Source organism: Sceloporus undulatus, chromosome 1 (assembly GCF_019175285.1).
Source record: "Sceloporus undulatus isolate JIND9_A2432 ecotype Alabama chromosome 1, SceUnd_v1.1, whole genome shotgun sequence".
Classification (NCBI taxonomy): domain Eukaryota; kingdom Metazoa; phylum Chordata; class Lepidosauria; order Squamata; family Phrynosomatidae; genus Sceloporus; species Sceloporus undulatus.
Window position 1 is genome coordinate 375432279 of NC_056522.1, and position 13823 is coordinate 375446101.

The 13823-nt window shown below is 42.1% G+C and overlaps 1 protein-coding gene across 1 annotated transcript in view; it reads right to left on the reverse strand.

Moving 5' to 3' along the window:
- SLC35F4 (solute carrier family 35 member F4) overlaps positions 1-13823 on the reverse strand; it is a 157176-nt gene that overhangs the window by 101384 nt on the left and 41969 nt on the right. The window lies entirely within an intron of this gene.

Consider the following 13823-nt stretch of genomic DNA (forward strand, 5'->3'; position numbering starts at 1 on the left):
TATTATTATTATTATTATTATTTCTGGGGGGAAAGACAGGTGGCAAATTAATTTTGAAAGGGATATAGTTTGGGTGCAAAATGGTCTGACTTCTGGCCCAGTATCTCTATCTAAAGGTAATCCAGCCAACAGGGCTGTGAAAGGACCATTCTAAACCATGCATACATAGAATCATAGAGATGGAAGAGACTGCAAGGGCCATCCAGTCCAACCCCATTCTGCCATGCAGGAAATCTCAATCAAAGCAACCCCGACAGATGGCCATCCAGCTCTGTTTAAAGATCTCCAAAGAGGGAGACTCTACCACACTTGTAGGAAGTGTGTTCCACTGTCGAACAGCCCTTACTGTCAAGAAGTTCCTCCTAATGTTGAGGTGGAATCTCTTTTCCTGTAGCTTGCATCCGTTGTTCCGGGTCCTGTTCTTTGGAGCAGCAGAAAACAAGCTTGCTCCCTCCTCAACATGACATCCCTTCAAATATTTAAACAGGGCGATCATATCTACTCTTAACCTTCTCTTCTCCAGGCTAAACATCCCCAACTCCCTCAGTCGTTCCTCATAGGACATAGTTTCCTTCACCATTTTAGTCGCCCTCCTTTAGACACGCTCCAGTTTTTCAACATCCTTTTTGAATTGTGGTGCCCAGAACTGGACACAGTATTCCAGGTGGAGCCTGATCAGAGCAGAATAGAGTGGAACTATTACTTGATCTAAACACTATACTTCTATTGATGCAGCCTAAAATCACATTGGCCTTGCTAGCTGCTGCATGGCTCTGCTGACTCATGTTCAACTTGTGGTCTACTTGGACTCCGAGATCCCTTTCACACGTAGTTTCATTCAGCCAGGTGTCCCCCATAATCCTATATCTGTTCATGTCATTTTTCCTCCCTAAGTCCAGTACCTTGCATTTCTCCGTGTTGAAATTCATTTTGTTAGCTTTGGCCCAGTTTTCGTCTGTTCAGGTCATTTTGAATTTTGATTCTGTCCTCTGGGGTATTAGCTGTTCCTCCTAATTTGGTGTCATCTGCAAATTTGATAACTATGCCCCCAATCCTGTCATCCAAGTTATTGATAAAGATGTTGAATAGCCCTGGGCCAGGACAGAACCCTGTGGGACCCCACTGGTGACTTACATGGAGAGGTTAACTAGATCTGATGGACTACTGTTCTGATCCAAAAGATATTGACACTGCAAAGTTATAAGGAGTTTGACACTATTTTAAATGTCATGGTTCCATCCCATGAAATCCTGGGAAAGTTCTTCTGAATAGAACTCACTGGCGAAGAATTCTAAGTATCTCATCAAACTACAGAAGCCAGGAACCTGTAGGAAAGAGTCATAGCAGTTAAAGTGGGATTGGAGGGATTTCATGTAGAAGATGGAGTAAGTTTGTTTTCTGCTGCTCCAAAGACTAGTACACAAACCAGTGAATTCAAATTACAAGAAAAGAGAGTCTACCTAAACATTAGAAATAACTTTTTTGCTGCAAAAATTGTTTTAATGGTGAAATAGGCTGCCTCAGAGGGTGGTGGAGACTCCTTCTTTGGAGGTCTTGAAACAGAGGTTAGATGGCCACCTTTCCTGGGTACTTTGATTGTGTATTGGCAGGGGGTTGTACTGGATGACCCTTGTGGTCCCTTCCACCTCAAAGGTTTTATAATTCCATGAACTTATATAACGATGTAGTTCTAACTCTCCCTGTGTCTAAGGCAACTTTATGCTTTAATTTGGCTTTCTATCGAAGCAACACTGCCATGAAGGGACTCAGCAGTAGCAATAGCAGCAGCATATACTTTACTGCAATTTAAGGTAAGTGCAGCAGGCCTCCCAACCCATTTACTCCCTTTTGACTCTGGTTGCCCATGCCACCCATTAGGCATCTCTCTCTGCTTCAGCAGGCCTTCAGAACCAGGCTAAGAATTGCCAGTCATGCCTTCCTTGAAATATTCCCCCTGGGAAATTTAGCTCTGCAACTCTCTTATTATAAGTCAGCCATTTAAATATAGAATGAGGATAGTGACCTACATTATATGTAAACAAGCTCCTCTGCACAATCCTGGCATGCTGCAATAATATTAATATCTTCATATGCGGTTCCTGGGCCCACGGCGTGTTGTTTCTTTTTGGTATGGTTTGGCTTTGATCTGGAAATTGGACTCTCTGAGCTTTGCTGAGACAAATTGCAGAGGAACAGCCACATTAATCTCCTGTAGCAAAAGCAATGTAGGGTTTTGTGGTACCTCAAAGAAGGACCAGGCAGAAGGTAGATCTGGACCAACTGGTACAGTTTGGGTGGGGACACTTGGTGGCTTCATGTCACTGGGGAGTGAATCTACTCCAGGTTTAATCTGAACTTTACAACTTTTTGTTGGAAGGTTTGGGGGCCAGCATGGCATAGTGGTTTGAGTATTGGATTACAACTCTGGAGACCAAGATTTGATTCCCAACCTAGCCATAAAACCCATTGGGTCACCTTGCTCTCAGCCTCAGATGCCCAAATGCTCTCAGGCCTCAGGGGAAGCAATGGCATAACTCCTCTAAACAAATCTTTGCAAGAAAACCCATAATAGCGACACCATGTTGGAAATGACTTGAAGGCACACAACAATAACAACAAGCCTTCAGGTCATTTTGAGACCTAAGGTGATCCTATCATGGGATTTTCTGAGACTGACAGTATGTGACTTGTCCAGGGTCACCCAGTGAGTTTCCATGGCTAAGCAGAGATTTCAACCCTGGTCTCCAGAATCATGGTCTAATTAATGCTCAAACCACTATGCAACGCTGACCCCAAACCTATCTACTTACCTACGTATATTGGAGGAGATCTATGCAATCTATAGTCCTAAATACCTGAATGTTCGTCTTCTTAGCTGGGACTTAGGAGGACTGGTGTACAAGACCTTTGGAGGTACCCAGATTTTTCCTCAATGGGTCAGGGTCCTCTTGTTGCTAGCTGATTTGTTTTGTATCACAGGAAGGTACAGAGAGGCCTTTTGTTATTGCTTACCAGAGGAGGACATGCACCTCCAGGCAGGGTTTCAATAATGAAAACAACTGCTTTCCTCCTCTCACTCATTAGACAGTATTTTATGGCTGGTGCTTCATTGCCAATGAAAATGCCCAGAGGATGCTTGTAAGTGAGGGTATGAACCTGCCAAAGTTGAACATTTTCCCACCCCAAAGCTTAAAGTGTGCCTGAGGAGTTAATTTGTATCACAAAATTAGCTCCTAAACAATGGCTTACATGGAGAAAATAGATAAATATTTTCTTCTCTCTCTTTTGACACTAGAACCTGGGGTCTCATCCACTGAAACTGGCAGCAATGAAATAATCACATGAACCTAACAAAACAAAACAATGCACATATTTCGGAGTAAATTGGGATGAGGAAAGTTCTTAACCACCCGAGGTTTCCTAGAACACACCAAAGGGGGATTTTAAAAAAAATAAGCAAAAAGCAAATGGTGAAAGATCTGGAAACCATGCCCTAGGACGAAAGGCTTAGGGAGCTGGGTATGTTCAGCCTGAGGGAGAGAAGGTTATCTGATGGGATGGGATGTAGAAGATGGAGTGAGCTTGGTTTCTGCTGCTCCAGAGACTAAGACATGGAACAATGGGTTCAAACTACTGGAAAAGAGATCACACCTAAACATTAGGAAGAACTTCTTCACTGTAAGAGCTATTCTAAGTATCTGGTGGACTCTCCTGTATTCAAGGTCTTTAAACAGAGATTGGATGGCCATCTTTTGGGAATGCTTTTACTGTGTATTCCTGCATGGCAGGGGGTTGGATTACACGGCTTTTGTGATCCCTACCAATTATATGAATCTACGAAAAAACACATGAAAACTGTTCATACAACTGCCAAACAACCTGACCCTCCCTGAATCCTCCCAGAACAGGGGGGAAATGGCCCAAAGTGACCAAAAATAAATCAAAACAGGAAGGGACTTCCAGTCATCCTAAATTTGCTGAAACCACAGTTGTGCAGTTCACCAGATGCTCACTGGCAAAACTTTATCACTCTCCCATGCAGTTGTCTACCCCTAATGTTACTTTATTACCTAAAGATCCAGATTCCACGGAAACAACAGCCCACTCATTTCAATTCTTCCTTATTCCAAACTGTACTATGGTTTCTCTAACATTGCCTGTTCTCACTCAGTTCAGTGCAGTTATCCTTTGTGTGTTTTCACTCCTGGCATCTTCTCATCACTCCGCAGAACATCATTGCCTCTGCACCAGCCAACGATGAAGCATTCTGCCCATTAAAAGGGCTCCAGGAACAATTAACAATAATGATAGTTCTTTGCATCAAGTTGAATGTGTCTCTTTATTACTCAGCCAGAATGTTTGTCTCAATAATTGCCATCAAGGGATTCCTAAATGTCTTTGTTGTCAAAACGCAACACAACAAAACAACATAAAAATTGAGAGGGAAGGGGAAAACAGCACAAATGAAGGCGGACACCTTGCAACAGCTTGCCAGATCCCTTGATTCATGTGTTTATTATGTCAGTGCCAGATGGGAGCAAGGTTTAGGAAAGACAAAGTTTAAGTAGCTGGGCAGTAGGGAAAGCAAAGTAGTCCGCATTCCCCAGTGAGATGAGGTTGATCAACTCCCAGTTGTTGTTGTTAACTGTCATCACGTCAACTTGACTTTATGGCAACACCATGAATGAGAGTCCTCCAAGTCACCCTGCCATCAGCTGCCCTGTTCATGTCTTGCAGACACAGGGTTGTGGCTTCTTTGTTTGAGTTCCTCCATCTGGAACACAGTCTTCCTCTTTCCTTCTACCTTACCAAGCATTATCATCTTTTCTAGTGAGTCATGTGTTCTCTAGAAGCCAAGATGACAAAAATGAAGCTGTCATACTTTGGCCACATCATGAGAAGGCATGACTCATTAGAAAAGACAATAAGGAAACGTGGAAGGTACTAGAAAGAGAGGAAGACCACATGCCAGATAGCTGGAGTCAATTAAGGAGGTCACGAGTCTGTATCTGCAGGACCTAAGCAGGGCAGTGAAGGCCAAGTGGTTCTAGAGATATCTCATCCACAGGGTCATCAAAAGTTGAGGTCGATTCAAAGGCAGTTAACAACAACAGGCTTTTTCATGATACGGCCAAAGTACAACAGCCGCAGTATAATCATCTCAGCTTCTAGGCAGTGGTGTTCCCGCACCAGGAACTTCTGGGAGGCAGGACTTCCGGGCTGGGACAACCAGTGGGGTTTCCAGAGGCAGGGCGCATGGGACAGGGTTCGCATGTGCAGACCAGAGCTGTGCATGTGGAGGAAGGACCAGCACACAGAGAGACAGGAGCACCCTGCGCACACTGACCAGAGCCATATGCTCAGGGGTGTGGAGGGGCATATGTGCACACAGACTGGAATACCATGCGTGAGGTGTAGAGCAGCACACACATGCATAGGTGTAGGGGCCCATGCAAATGATGCATGGGAGCTGACCAGGTGTTACTTCCCCTTCTGGGGTGCCACCTGGTGCATTCCGCTCCCATTGCATCCCCCCCTGCCCCTGGCTGATGCTAGTGCTTCTAGGAAAATTCAGATTTGATTTGTTCTAGGACAGTTTGTTTGTTTTTTTAATAAAAAATACTTCTGCACAACCGATTAATTACCAAATGCCTGTTCAAATTTTTTTAAAGTCTTTATCTGCCAGGAAAAGAAAAATGGGGAGGATATTCTTATGGTGAATAAGAGTGGGTCTTGTGACCTGCTGATGTAGAGTCTACAGGCAGCCAGGATAACAAAACTAAGAACATGGTGCTGCTACCGAAGGTGAGAATCCCATCGGGCATTTTTCTTCAACTTTCCCATAGCCTGTACTAATGGAAATGTAGACATTAGGCTATCAGGTTATCCCTCCACAATTGTCAAGTCCTGCAAGATACTAAGTTCAGAAAATTAGGCTTCAGTAGTTAAAACTCAGAAAATCTGTACAGTATTTAAGAAACAATAGATCCAGTCCAGTCATGTTCAACATCAGAACTGCAAATGTTAAAGCTGCCTAATTAAACTACACAAAATTTCAAACTTCAACCAGGCTTAATTCTTATTTGTTATAATGAATAAACACACTTCTCCTCTCTTTCTCATAACTGGTAGGTGACAACCAGATTCACAGAAACAACCTTGAATGGGCTTAGCTTATGCTTGCCTCCCTTCCAGCTTTCTCTGAGACCACCAGAATTTAATAATACCACTTCTACTGTATCACACACTTCATTCCCCACAATTTATGGCAGGCAAGGTGTCTATGCACCTCCTGACAACTCCACATCTAGCAGCTGCTGGAAGAAAGAAATCCTACAACTTGAAAAGGTCCCTTTCGTGGACTATAACTCCCAGAATCACCTAGCAGGGAGTTCTGAGAATTATAATCCAAAGAAAAAAAGGAAGAAAGAAAGAAAGACAGACAGACAGACAGAATTTTCTACACTCGGAGGAATTCACAATATGATGTTGCAACATCATGCATTTCTACTTTGACACATTTCACGGAACACAAGTCAGAAGTCAGCAAGGAGTTGGAGGAACCCGGAGTTGTGAAGAACCACAGCTGTGAATCAACAACTAGAAAACCGGGGGGATCAAACAAAGAACTCATGAATATAATGCTAAATAATGCAATCAAAATGTGCAAAACTCAAAAGAGTCATCCCAAACAGTGTAAAAAACCAGCTGCATACAATGTAACAAAGGAAGCTAGATAGTCAATAAAAGTTCAAATGTCAATGCAGAAGTCCATGATAACCAAAGAAGACATAAACACATTACAGTCCATTTTGTACCTATAAACAGAAAGGCCAACTGTTACTGTTTATCATGCAGCTGCCTTGTTATATTGTTAGGAATTCATCTTTGAGTTTTGCAGTTTCATTACATTGTTTAGCATTATATTCATAATTTATTTGTTTGTCATCCCCCTCCGCCGCCCTTTTCCCAAACCTTTCTGCTTGCTGCTTTGCTTGCTTTGAGACCCCACTGTGTTTTCTGTGTTAGAACCACAGCTGTAAATGTGCGCATAGCTTTCATGCAATAAATCGATGAATATTAAAATTCCATGTTCAAACTTCAGGGTCTCTATGTAAAACAGAAAAATTCCAAGCTAAAACAATATGAGGGAGTAAAATGGGATAAAACTCCTGTTCTTTTCAGAATCATAGAGTTGGAAGATCCCCCAAGGGTCATCCAGTCCAACCCCCCTGCCATGCAGGAACTCATGATCAAAGCAGCTCTGACAGGTGGCCATCCTCTCAAAGATTGGGAGCACTAGAAAAAATTCATTAATTCCACCAGCAGGTTAAGACTGACCTGTTCACACAGGATTTTAAGGAATTGCTATAAGGACAGCTGATAGTTGTGTGTGTATATATAATTTTATCTTTTTAAAATGTGTTTTATTGTTTGAATAACTATCTGTTTTAATATTGTAATAATTTAATTCCTTTTTAATGTACTTATCCTATGTTTTTAATTGTATTGTTTTAAAATGTTGTGAGTCCCAGTTCGGGAAAAAGAGCGGGATACAAATAAATATAATAAACAAACAAATAATGCTATATCTGGTCCCTGTCACTACTGGATAAGCCTGTGACCAGGGACCTATGTACATAGGAAACCAAGATGCATGCTTGTCTTAGGTGGAGTCCACAGCTGGCCAGATGCTGTCTTCCATTCTGTGTTCAAAGCTGGCCAGATTCTGGGGTGAAATAGATCAGCAGAATAGATCAGCTTCCAAAGCTGGATTGGGCCACAGCAACCACATGCCATGGCCCCAATCTGCCTTGAAGCCACCTGAAAAAGGAGCGGCAAATAGCCACTCCTTTTTGGTGTGTCAAAAAGCCATCATTTCCACCTGCGCTGGCTTCATGATGCTCCAGTAGCATGCGGTGTATAAACGCTGCACGACCGGAGTGTCATGAAGCCACTGCCGTGTAAATGGCCGGGTGGCTTCCAGGTGACTTGGGAGTATTTGGCATGTAAATGCCATGCTTCGAAACCACCTGGAAGGCAGTGCAAAGGGGCGGTTTGTTTCACCCCTTTGTCTTCCATTCTGTGTTCAGAAAAGACCAGATGCTGTCTTCTGTTCAGAGCTGGCCAGATTTTGTCTCCCATTCTGTGAATTCCGTTCAGCTGAACAAACTGGATGTTGAACAGAAAATCATCAGGAGAATCATTTCCTCTTTTTTACCTGAAGGCATCAACACAGGTGAGGGAGCACAGGGACAAGCTTTGCTGCACTTACAGCTCTGAATCCTATGAGTAATCCCAAACAGAACAGATCCACAGAGTAAGTCATTAAATGGTGAATCAACAATTATGTAAATCCCATTGAGTCAAGACATCTATTTCAGTTGGGGTTAGCAATAGGATTCTGGCCTCCGACATCTCATTTTTGTTCTATGCTCTCCTGGCATCTGCTGCCTGACTTTGTCAAAAGTAAGGACCAGCCTCTTAGGAGAGGACTCACCAGTGATGGCTCCCTTGTCAGCAGAGTGGCTAAACTCACTCTGAATCTTATGGAGCTATCCATGGTGCTGAACCTGCTTTGGCAAAAAGTACAGTATTCTGGACAGCTCCTTTAACATTTGAACAAACACAGAATTGAAATTAGAACTCCTTTTTGAATTAAAAGCCATCGCTGGGACTCACTCAAAGTCACTTCCCCTGATGCCCTGGAATCCAGGGAGGAAACTGGCGCTGAATTCAGGAATGCTACTCCAAACCTGACATGAACCACATGCAGTTGAAATCTCCCCAAGTCCTGGGCCTTTCAGTCAATGCCAGCTGGTGTCTGCTACTTTTTGAGCAGCTGTGATGAAACCTATTCCTTAAATTGTGGGTAGCTTCTATACAGCTCAGGGGAAAACCCAGCACACTGACATGAACATCACCAGCCTTCAACATACCATAGCAGGGGAGAGGAAAAAGATTGCCAGGAACATCTGCATATCTAAAGCACACAAGCTATACAGTATTTACTAGTACAAGAACCAGGATGAATGTTACCATTCACTGCAGGAGTTGACTATTTCCAGCTGATACTCTATTCTTGCCCTACCCATGGTAAATTATTTGTGAAGTGTGTCTGAATAGCATTAAGTGCTAACTTCATAATATGCTTTTTTCCCCCTCCACCCATCAAACAAATACTTCTGAGGCTTCGGAGCATGAAATAAGCAAGCTCCACCGAGAGTGCGGTATTTTTAGCTTCTTCAGGCATGTGATGAGGCTGCAGCTTCTGTTGGGATCATCAGTATCACAAATTTAAAATTGATTGAAGCAATAGGAGCACTTCCAGCACACACACAAACAGAGATGGTGCGGGCTAAAATGAATAAAGGTTCCCAACACTTTTAATCATATAGTAAGCCCAGCTAAGCAAGACACAGACGTGGCAAGACGATTCTTATTTTCTCTGTTCTGTGCTGCAGCTGAGACAACAGAGGATAAAGCATAGAAAACAGGCTGGCCATACATTCCTTCCACCACCACCTCTGATCTTTTATCTCCTAGTACCTTTCCTTGCTAAATCAGCTGTTACCATATCAACAGACTCCTTCCTTCCAGAGGTTTTACTGTACATTGAAAAGCCTGGCAAAGTTATTTTTTGACTATAACTCCTAGAATTTCCTCAGTGACTTAGCTGGCTAAGGGATTCTGAACTGTCAAGGCTCTGGATGAAGAGAAGAGGGGTGACACGGTTGCATGCTTTAAATATCACAAGGACTATCACAGAGAGGAGGGTGCAAGCCTAGTTTCTGTTAAAGGGTAGGGAAAAGTCTAATGGTTTCAAGGTGCACATGTTCAAGGTCCCAGCCACCAAAAGAAAGGAAATCTAGCTTCTAACCCAACCTCTAGAGCCACTGTTTATCATTATTTATGAATTTTAAGTATGTTTTAATTTTAATCTGTTTAATTGTATTTTAAGAGGGGTGAGAATGATTGTTTGGGAATGTATATTTAATGTTGTAAGCCGCCTCGATTGCATTTCATAGAGGGATGGGAGATAAATAATAATAATAATAATAATAATAATAATAATAATAATTGGAGGGTAGATTTCAATTGAACATTAGAAGGAACTTCTTGAGAATAAGAGGAGTACGAACAACTGGAACCAATTACCAAGAGAGGCGGTGGGAATGCTGTGGTCATGCTCTTAACTGCGAAAAAGGTTCTCTTGGAAAATTTCAGCACTCTCTCTTTGCTATTTAGAGCAAGTGGGATTTCAGCAGCAGAGTATTTCCTTCGTGTAAAACTCATTTCTTTCCTCATTTTAAAACCTCCCATTAGCATTGAATTACATGGCAATAAATACCTTTTGTAACTCAGTAAAGAAACCAGGTGATTCAAGTCACCTCCTTTTCAGAAGTTACTCACACAAAAGAGATTTTTTTCTCTGTGTCAGATCACCATCTCTTCCCTCCCACACATCTTCCTCCAAAAGATAGTAAGGCCTAAAGCTTTCTTCTTTTACCTGCTCTATTCATTAGGTAGTTAGGATGTAGACTCTCCATAAATATGTAGATTCAAGCCATTAGAAAACTTTTCATTAATTGCAAGCTACCAGTCTTGTTTGTTTCTGAGTCCCTTTCAGTTCTCAGAGGAGCATAGTCAGACTGTTACTCTGCAAATGAAAGTTAATCTCTAGCAGTCTCAGCTTTAATATTTTGACATTTAAATAGTTTGTTTCCTAAACAAAGGCTGAAACCTTAGGAAAAGTGAATTGCCCAATAGGTTCAGGGGTCCAGAGTCAGTAAGTCATGGTCAATCAGAAACCGAGAATCAGTAACCATTGTCAGAAATGAAAAGTATCTGGTGGTCAAAAAGTCCAGGATCAAAAATGCTGTATATCAGTGTCAGGATACCAGGAAGCAGTGGCAGCCAAGTCCTTAAACAGTTCAGGGATCACAAATCTCTTAGATGCACTTTCACAAACCAAGCTACCAAGAAGAAGACTGAAGTTGTACACAGAGAGCTAGCTGGTACCTTCCTTTTATAGGCAGCATGTTCAGCCAATGCCCAGATCCAATGCAATATTTAGGGAGACCATTCCACAGCTGTGCTCCTCCTGATGCTTTCATTGCAGTCTCTTGGTTCATCTGTGGAGAACTGACTGGGCCTGATGCCTGAACTTCCACCTCTCTTCCTGCTCTGAACCCAACCTGATCTGCTAAACAGAAGGAGGACTTAGCTGGCTATCAGGCATCTGTTCTGGCACCTCCAGTAGTAAGTCTGGTTAATGTTCCAATGAAGATGAACCCTCAAGGGGGTGAGGCATGACAGGAGTCTCCATCTCTGGACGTCTTCAAAAGAGCTGGTCAGCTACCTGCTGGGGTTGCTTTAGTTGGAGATCCTGGTGGCGCAGTGGTTACATGCTGTACTGCAGCCACTCACTCACAAACCACAAGGTTGTAAATTCAGTCCCAGCCAGTGGCTCAGGGTTGACTCAGCCTGGTATCCTTCTGAGGTTGCTAAAATAAGTACCCAGCTTGTTGCCTAAGTGCACTGATAAGCGGTATAGAAATATACTTGCTATTGCTGTTGCTACACTGAACAAGAACTCAATGGACTCAATGGCCCATGAGAGACCTTTCCAGTTCTGTGATTCTATAGATAAAAAATTGGCAGTCCTTGGACTCAGTCTGACTCCCAACTGTATTCCCATTTTGATTCCAAAACAACTAGAAACCCCTGATGTACTCTCCTCTATTATTATGTGCCTTCCTTTCCACCCCACAGGAGCTGACATGAAGGTCAGGGACTCTTTCATCCTCCACCATCATCTCTTGCTGCCAGCTTTGCTGCCTTGTTTTTGGAAGCACAGCTCGGAAATAACATGTTGATACTGTTGTAATAATCATGCTTTAAACAGAGCAAAGGAAAATATTTTGAGTGACATGCAACATGTAGTGACATGTATTCTATGCGACCACCACAGACAGCTGAGTCTTGACTGCATGGTATAGGGCAAAGTTAAAGCAAGCTTGCATCATGCTGTGTGACGCAGAGTGAGCCATCCACTTATATAAGTGGGCCAAGAGACTGGTCATGTGTAGAGTATCAGTTGGAGTAATAGTTGAAGTAGTTGGTTGAAAGTTGGTGGAAAGAAGTCGGAGTGTGTGTGTATATGTATGTGTGTATATATATATATATGTTGTATTGTACACAGCGTAACTGAAAATAAAGCTTCCAGAACATTTGGATGAACCACTACATCTATGAGTCTTCGTTTGTATGTGAGAACTGGTTAGAACATTGCCAGTACCGATAGCTGGGTTTTTGATTTTGTTTTTCTGCTGCTACAGTATTATTTGGCTGCATCTGAGTTGACTTGTCCCCAGACTGTGTCGGTACTTGGCTTTTCCCCTCACCAAGTACCATGTAATATGTTCCTTTTGGAAGTAATGGCACACTATTTTTATGAAGTAAGACAAAGACAGATAAGAATATTGATTTTTTTAAAATGAAACAAGTAATGCTATCTTGTTACTCCTAAAATGATGCCTTTGTAAGTCTGTTTGGGAGATATGGGCACTCTTTTTTAATTTTTAAAGGACATTTTTCTCAAATAAATAGTAAACAAGTACAGTGGGCCCTTGGTATCTGCTGGGCTTTAGTTCCAGGACCGCCCATGGATGCCAAAATCCATGGAAGCTCAAGTCTCATTAAATACCTTGGCATAGTGAAACTGTGTCCCTTATATAAAATAGTAAAATCAAAGTTTGCTTTCTGGAATTTATATCTTTTTAAATATTTTCAAGCCATGGATGATTAAATACATAGATAAAGAATCTGTGGATATGAAGATCTGACTGTAATGCATTAGTAACTAGCATATTGTTGCTTTACTCTGGACTTCTCTGCCTTGTGACAATGCTTAAGTTGACAGAGTGTGACTTGCCCAATATTACCAAGAGTCCTAGTCAAACACTACTACACCACAATGGTTCTATGCTTACTAATGTACCATTTTTGTTGTTATTATTGTTATTGTTGTGTGCCTTCAAGTCATCTCTTACTTAAGGTGACCTAAGGGAAACCTGTTGTGGTCTTTTCAGGGGCTAAGAGTGTGTGATTCCACCAAGGTCACCCAGTGAGTTTTCATGGCCAAGCAGGGAATCCAACACTCAGCCCACTACACCACATTGGCTCTCTTTTTGACACCAGGTGCAATATATAACCATCATGTTTTGCCATGAGCTTTCATGATTTATATAATTCTCTTTCTTAGATGTATGTCTAAGTACAATATACAAACCTCAGCTACAGAGGAGCAATGATATGGGCCTCTTATTAGTCCTAACTAATGTAGAGCCATCTATTAGATTTATTTATATGTGGACTCATTAGTCCACAGTTGATCCACGGGTCTCAATGGGTCTGTTCTACTGGGGACTAACCATCGACTTTATTACACAAGACTAAAAAGCAAAATTTTGACAGAATAAAAGCATTGATTGTGGTAACAAAAACCGGGATATAAATTTTAAACAATTTAAAAGTTTTATTCATTTTTGCTCAGTACACTTATCACACGATGTTGTGTCCATCTTACTGCTGCCTTGCATTCCATTAGTTACTGTAGTGCACCTTTTCAGTGTTGGGCAAAACCTGTCAATAGGCTCTCCATTTGCTCTTATTCCAGTACTGCCTTGGTGCGACAGATCCTTTCCACTGCAGTTCCACTTCTTAGACAGTCACACGATGTGAGTGGGTATGATTCTGCTCCTCTCCCCTCTCCCAGCGATAGCGGCTGCCAATACCATCCCAAAACTAGCTGCTCTGTG